The following is an 8,384-nucleotide window of genomic DNA, read 5'->3' on the forward strand; positions in this document are numbered from 1 at the left end:
TTGTTGCATCGATCTTTCTCTCGATGTGAACTCTCTCGAATCTGTTATAAAGATTCGAGGAGAATTACTTACTGATTGTGAGGTTTGAACTGGAGCCTCAGTCCATGATTGGACAGGACTGGCTCTTGGTGAATATGGATCTGGTTGAGATGCCTTGAATCCATAAACTTCTTATATCCGCCCCTCAGCCCCGAAGCTCCACGATATACACCAGGCGCGGTATTGGATTTGGAACTTGAGACGCGAGGGTCGCGTTTGGCACCTGAGACGCGAGTGTCGTGTTTGGCACCTGAGACGCGAAGGTCGCGTTTGGCACTTGAGACGCGAATGTCGTGTTTGGCACCTGAGACGCGAAGGTCATGTTTGGCACTTGAGACACGAGAGTCGCGTCTGGCACTTGAAACGCGAAGGTCGCGTTTTGGTTTAGCGACATGAGGGTCGCGTCTGGCACTTGAAACACGAAGGTCGCGTTTTGGTTTGGCGACATGAGGGTCGCGTTCTTCATTGTCGACGCGAGGGTCGTGTTTTGACTTGGAAACGCGAAGTTGAAGTTCGCGTTCAACGAAGGCTTGAGGTCCGCGTTTTGGCTGTAAAACGCGCCATTGAGGGCCGTGTTCAGCCTGGTTCTCGCGAAGCTCATGTTTGGGCTCATAAACGCGAAGTTCAGGGTCGCGTTTAGGCTCACGAACGCGAAGTTCGCGTTGGTTGGAGGATCGATTTTCTCGAAGTTGTGCTCGTCGCTGAGACCTTTTTCTTCGACGAGCAGCGTTCTTCTTGGCCTGTTTCAAAGCCTTAGCAGCAGCGTCGTTGACGTTTATGGAGCTCGTCTCCTTTATAGGCCGTTTAAGGCCTGTGGCACGTCGTGTTGACGCGGAGGTGGGATATTCAACTCGCTGTGCGAGTTCAGCAGAGGTCGAGCCCGCTCCTGGAGCGGAGGGGCTGTTCGACGAATTTTGGCCAAAGGAGAGGACTTTCTTTGGCGTTCCAGCAACAGTTGGAGATTTAGTCTCCTTGGAAACTTTGTGGATCTTGCGCATAGCCTTGGGGCTAAGGGATCCAGAGGAGATAGCCTTCTCAAACTTGGCTTGATCAAACTCTACCACGAGAGTTTCGATGGTTATTCCAGTGAGATGAACATCGAATTGCGCCACCACTTCTTCATCAGAGAAGCTCATCCCCAGCAGAGTCGCCATCTTTTCCCGTCGAGAAACTTTTACTTGCTTTTATTGAATTAAATGTGTGATATATGCGTGAGTGTATATAGGAAAATTTGCAAAGAAGAGAATAAAGAAAATTTGACTTTGATTCCTTTGATCTCGATTACAACTTGATTACAAAAGAGAGGAGAACGAAATTGGTTCTTCCTCTTTGTTTAAAACTGGGTTCTTCACGGTGGCGATGGAGTGCCTCCCTCGAATACTTGCATCGAGTTTGCTCTCCGTTGACGATCCGCACGTCTTGATTCACTGGAACAATGTCTTCTCCTCACGATTTGACGTTGTGGAGAACTTGCGTGGCAAGTTTAAAACTCTTAATGAGTTGATAACTCTGATCGAGTTTGAACTCTTGAAAAAGAGTTGATTTGAACCGAAAGTCGGTTATAAGCCAAGGACAGAGGCTCTCTGTTGCTGAAGTTGAAGATGATCTTCGTTGGAAGATGATGCCGATCTCCTCAAAAAACCTCTCTCCAGTGGTCGATCCAAGCCCAGAAAATCCAACCGAAAAGCCTGCTGCCAATTCTCAGATCCCAAAATGCCAGCCCTTAACTCAGTTGAGTTTACTCGCTTTTATAGGGGGATAAGAGGTTGTAACTGCCCTCTAAATCCGCTCCTAAGTGGGCGAAAATCCCTCAGAACGTGGGATAACGGTTTTGAGGCCGTTCGGCTTGTGTTTGAACAAGTCAAAACGCCCAATCTGGCGTTCAGAACCCAACTTCGCCTCTTAGAATTGAGACGCGAAGTTGGTCGCTTCGGGAAAACCCATGCTTTAGCATGAAGGAGTCAAATCGCTTGTACCACTGCCGAGGAGATTGCTTTAGTCCATAGAGTGACTTCCTCAAGCGACATACATGATGCTCCTTATTCTCAACCTTGTAGCCCTCAGGTTGATGCATGTAGATTTCTTCATCCAAGTCTCCGTGCAAGAAGGCCGTCTTGACATCGAGTTGTTCCAGCTCAAGATCACCATGAGCAACAATACTCAATAGCACCCGAATAGAAGTGTGTTTCACCACCGGAGAAAATATCTCATTGTAATCCACACCCTCTCTTTGTGCAAACCCCTTAGCCACTAGCCTCGCCTTGTACCTCGTTCCACCGAGCTCTGAAGGATCTTCCTTTCTTTTATACAGCCACTTACAACCTATAGCTTTCTTTCCTACGGGCAATGGGACCACCTCCCATGTTTGGTTCTTCCGGAGAGATTCCATCTCCTTCTCCATCGCAGCCAACCAACTCTCACTATTCTTGTCTCGAATAGCTTCCTTGAAGGAGACCGGCTCATCTTCCTCCACCGAGAGTGCGTACTCAACCAAATTAACATGCCTATAGTGCTTCAGGGGTTGATCAGCCCCCAGCTTCTGTACCTGCTTGTATACTCGCCTTGGCCTAGTGGAAGCCAAGCTATCCTCGAGCTGCTGTTGTTGTAGTGCCTGTGTATTCTCCTGTTGAACCTCCTCCTGCTCAAGCTCGTCATCTACCTGATTTCCCACTTGAACACGACTAGAACCTGGTTGGTCTTTCGGTTCTATCTCAATAACCTGGGACTCGGGAGTCCCGACGGTATCAACACCACCATCTTTGGGCACCCTAGCAATCATGGACTTCTCATCAAAGGTAACGTCCCTGCTGATCACGAACTTCGAATCTTCTATACACCAAAGGCGGTAGCCTTTTACGCCCTTTGCATACCCCAAGAAAATTGCCTTCTTGGCCCTCGCGTCAAGCTTTCCCTCGTTGACGTGATAGTAGGCGGTACATTCGAAAATCTGGAGCCTCTCATAATCTGCATGCTCCCCTGACCACACCCGATAGGGTGTATCACCGTCCAATGTCGAATCATAATCTGCATGCTCCCCTGACCACACCCGATAGGGTGTATCACCGTCCAATGTCGAATGTGGAGATGGATTCACTATATAGCAAGCTGTAGCAATCGATTCTGCCCACCATTCTTTGCCCAAACCAGCATATGATCGCATACACACTGCTTTCTCCCACAGTGTTCGGTTCAGTCTTTCCACGACCCCATTCTGCTGTGGTGTAGATCTAACTGTCCAGTGTCTAGCAATCCCTTCCTGATCACAGAACTCCTTGAAAGCACCGTCTGTATACTCTGTACCGTTATCAGATCTCAGTGTCTTCAATTTCTTGCCCGTTGTAGGCAATAAAAATTGCCTTTAAATCCTTATCAGAGAAGTTCAGAACAAAACTGCTAAAACCTCACCCGAAATAGCAGAAAAAGGAGAAAACACAGATATCTCCCAAACCGTAAGGAATTTGGAGAAACGGAGGAAGCGAACCGAAGCCTTTGGCTCGGTTCGGATGGCTCCATCTCGTCGAGATAGGCGATTTTCATATATAATTCGTCCAATTCCGACTTACGGTTTGAAAGTTACGGCCTATTCTTCGATCCATGCTATAGAGCTCGTCTAACGGCTTGAAGATCACATGCAGACCCAGGTTCGTTTGCAGTCCCCAGCTTCACCTGCAGTTGCAAATCCGCCTGCAGACCCAAGTCTGCCTACAATCCCAAATCCGCCTGCAGACCCAAGTCTGCCTGCAATCCCCAGCTCTGCCTGCAGTCTCAAATCCGCCTGCAGACCCCAAGTCTGCCTGCGCACCTGAGCTCGCCTGCAGACCCAGTTCGCCTGCAAGCTCGCCTGCAGACCCTAAGTCGTCCTGCAGGGGCCAAACTACGCCGTGCAGACTCAGCTCGGCCTGCCGAACAGCTCGGCCTGTGTATGGCGTCAGAAATTAATACTAATAGATATCCCAAAACATAGAGCAAAACACTCAAAAGGATCTCATATGGCAAAATTCAAGGCTAGAATGACACTGTCTCGCCCAGCGAGACAAGGCCTTTGCTGTCTTCGCTAAGCACATGATATCGCCATGTCTCGCAGCGGACGACTAGTTTTGCTTGTCTCGCCAGCGAAGGACAGTGTTGCTGCTCGTCGCCAGCGAGGACAGTGTTTACTGTCTCGCCAGAATGACAGTGTTAATATGGTTCAAAACCACCGTTGATAAACTGCCCTACACGTGTCCATTAACTGCCCAAGGGACGTCCGAAACATCGTCGGCGCCGAAAATCACGTGAAGAACTGCCAAAATAACGTGAGCTTTGCAAACGTAGAAAGGCAGTAACACCGAAACGTGCCGCGCGTGTTACTGTTTCCGAGAACAGTTATTTACGTGTCTCGCCCAGCGAGACAGCAAACACTGTCGTCGCGCAGCGAGCACAGTAAAACACTGTCTCGCATCAAGTCTAATTTCGATTCGTTTGTGAGTTTTTTTAGTTATGAACTCCAGAGGCTATAAATACCCCCCTAGGGTCATTTCTGACGAGGATCGAGCATATTTTCAAGCATTCCAGAGCAGAGAGAGCAAATTTGAGTTTTCATACAACGCCTTGAAATTAAGCTTTGACTTGATAAGCATTCCAGAGCAGAGAGAGCAAATTTGAGTTTTCATACAACGCCTTGAAATTAAGCTTTGACTTGATTTTAAGAAGAACGACTATCTTACTTTCTTACTTCGATAAGATATCGTTTCAATTTCTCACTTCGATAAACGAAGTCAGAATCAGTAAACCTCCTCTTCACGATCTGTGATTCGGCGGTCCACGAACCAAAGCGTTCCCGGCACAGGCAAAGTCCACGAAAACAAAGATCGATAGACGATTTTTGTGTTTGTTTCTCAAAAGTTGTAATTTTTGCTTTGTTGTGTAAAAGAGGTCTTATAAAAAGACTATTTCTTTGAATTTATTGTAATCGCTTGAAGATATAATGAATTCCTCAACAGATTCGACTTTTGACTCAAACAAGCTGGCGACCACAGTGGGAGCCAGCGGCCTCGCTGCCGAGGCCGCGGTGTCGCAACCGATCAAGATCGTGGTTAATGAAGAGATCGAATATGAATTCGATCAAGCAAAGTTTGAGGAATACTTATCGTCCTCATCTGCGAAATCTTCCTCGTCTTGCAAATATAGGAAGATTTCACCTTTCAAGAAAACTTTCAAGTCTGCAATTCCAACGGAGACCGCAGGCGAAGATTCCTGCCCGACTGCTGCTAAGGAATCTCCTTGCGACATCCCTGCTCAAAACGATTCTGCACCCATTACAGAGTCGTTGATCAATAGCTCACCGGTGCTGACGAAGAGAGCTCGTCAGAGACAGCGCCAGCGCCGTGCTCGTCAATTGGCTAAGGCCATGCAACAAACCGACGGGGTCCATTACTATGCGGACCTAGAGTCGAGAAAACAGAAAATGACTCAGTTGCCTCAACGGCAAGATAATCATATTTCTACACAACTTACGACGGAGGAGTGGACTCTCGTCAAAAGGGCCCGTTCAACCCTCAAAGAGCGGATACAAAGGCATAAGGCGAAGGCCGCCCGTGCTCGTGCTCTCCGTCAACAAACACAAGAAACCAAGAAGGAGACGGTGTCTGAAAAGCCACCGAAGAACCGTAGAGTTTGGATGCCAAAGACGCCGCAAGCATCCGTTCCAGGCCCGTCTACTACATCAACGGTGAAACCCTGGGTTAGCCCAGATTTGTCCAAGTTTAACATCACCATGGCGGATCGCCTCGGTCCTTCGGCTGACGATCGAGGCAAAGCCCCAGTTAAAGAACCGTCAGATCCAGCAAATAAACCGTTAATGGTTTCATATGCAGGGGGTCGTAAACACTCTCCTGTCAGAACTGCACAAGTCCAAAACGAGAGAATACCAGTTCACTCTCGTTTAGGACCTCTGAAAACTCCACACCCGCAAGGGGGTGGATTTAAAAATTTAACTTTGGATCGCCCAGAGGCGACGACCAGTCGTCCTGTGCATGCTAACAAAGTTCAAAGGCAAAAGATAGGTTGCTCGAATCACAATAATGATGAGCTGTACTATCAGAAAGATAACTCAAGAAAGAGGGTTGTCAGAGAAAACGAGTCTCATTGCGCTTGCGAGAGACACATTAAAGCGGTGTTGACAGAATGCGGATGCTCTAAGAATAATTCAACAAGAGTTTCCGTATTTCAAAGATTGTCCAATGAAGCGTCAAGACCCAAAACAAGACGTTTCAACAAAAAGAAACCTGTAATCCGACAAGAAGAGCTTCCTGAGGTCACTATCAACATGACCAATAAAGGAAAGCAAAAGTCAGTTAATTACGACCCTGATTTCTCTCCGGGAGGGAGAGTTGAGCGGGGTCTTTCTCAAAGGATGTCGCGGTTACAAAGAAGAGCCAACCTACGTCGAGATTACAAGAGAATGCACGAGGGGCTCTCTTCAGATGAAGAAATGTCAGATACTTGTTGCGAAGAAATTAGAGCTGAGTTCAAGACCGAGATGGAGTTGACTATGCAGCAAATGCGAGATTTGCAGGTTCAACAACATCAACCGGATTCAAGCCAAAGAGCAGAATCCAGTCGGCGTAATGAAGAGGATGAGACGATATTTGAAGATCATCCTCTAGATAAAGACAACTCCGGAAGCGATCCGACCAAGTCAGCCACTCAACCTCCACAGATCTATTTGAAGAAAAGCGAGGAAGAGGACAAGAAGATGCATGATCTCGAGAGCAAAGTCAACGCTCTGATGACGGCTCAGGAAGTGAAGAAAACGGGCATTCCATACCCGTACCCGAGGGAGTGGGACCTGATTCCTTATCCCCAGAAATTTAATTTGATTAACTTTACTCCTTTTGATGGCAGGGGTTCACCAACTCAGCACTTGATTTATTTTAAGTCGCATCTCGGCGCAATATCCGGGAACGAAGCCCTGATGGTCCGGTCATTCGTAGGAACCCTTCGTGGGCCTGCCTTCGATTGGTACCGACGCCTTAAGCCCGGGAGTATCACTAGCTGGGAGGATATGGAAGAATTATTCCTCACCAATTTCTTCGATGACGACACAGAGGTCTCAATTGGCACGTTGTTGGATGAGAAGCAGAAAGATGGAGAATCGGTCGACGTCTTTGTCAAACGATTTCGGGACAAAGCGGTGAACTGTAGAGATCCACTCACAGAGGAATTTATTCTGCAAACATGCCACAATAACTTGTCGCTGGATGTATTAGAAGTCATGGGGGTTGTGCCCTCTAAAACTTGGAAGGAGTTGAAAGTGAGAGGTGAACAGGCTGAACGCTTTCTCAAGAGAAAGAATTTGGAGAGAGGTCTGCCACCAGCTAATAATCAAAAGCAGAACTTTAATCCTCGAGGCAGAGGAAGAGGGTCCACGGCAACAACAACCGCAGCAGTCATCCTTCCAGTTGGCACCAAATCAGAATCAACAGCCTCCGAGGCAGCCCAAGACTTCTGAGCCTAGATTTCCGAAGGAATACTCTTTCAAAGATGATGAAGTTCCAGTCATCTTCAAATACTTGTTGGAGAATAACAAGATTAAGCTTCCACCGGTCACAAACCAAGAAGAAGCAACAAAGACCAATGACCCGAAGTATTGTGCCTATCACAGAAGGGTCCACCATCCCACTAAGACGTGTTATGTCTTAAAGGACAAAATACAAACCTTAATTGATGTTGGTATTGTGACGCCGAAGCCAAAGGAGAAGAAAGTAGGCGCAAACGCGGTCTCAATTAGCTTCAGATCGGTTCCTTTGTCCTGGTTTCAAGCAGAGCCAGTATCAAAGGTCAAAGTACAAACCATCAACGATGACCCTCATGGATAGCGCCAGAAGGGGCTTGTATCTCACACAACCCCCAACGGCGAAATCCTTTGGGTTCATCCGGATTTGCTCGAAGATGAACAATGGACAACATCCACATCAAAGAAGAAATCAAAGGGCAAGGGAAAAGAGAAATCCTGTTATGGAGCCTCGGCGATTCCTGAGAAGAACGATGAAGAGATCCCAGCTTTTACCACTTTCTGAAGGAGAACAAGAAGTTTTCGCTACAAGAAGTGGGAATGAGTATCATTATAAATATTTCTGAAGGAGAACAAGAAGTTTTCGCTACAAGAAGTGGGAATGAGTATCATTATAAATATCCTGAGACATCTAATCCAAATGCTACAACTCTGAAGGAGCTGGGGATAGTTGTAACTCCTCCAGTAGCTGCTGAAAAGCCGCAACAACCGGCTAAGCAAAAAGAGAAGGAACCCCAACATAAAGAGATTCAAGTTCCGAAGCAGTCTCGTTTCAGCCAACCGATTCGAC

This window comes from Asparagus officinalis, chromosome 10 (assembly GCF_001876935.1).
Source record: "Asparagus officinalis chromosome 10, Aspof.V1, whole genome shotgun sequence".
Classification (NCBI taxonomy): domain Eukaryota; kingdom Viridiplantae; phylum Streptophyta; class Magnoliopsida; order Asparagales; family Asparagaceae; genus Asparagus; species Asparagus officinalis.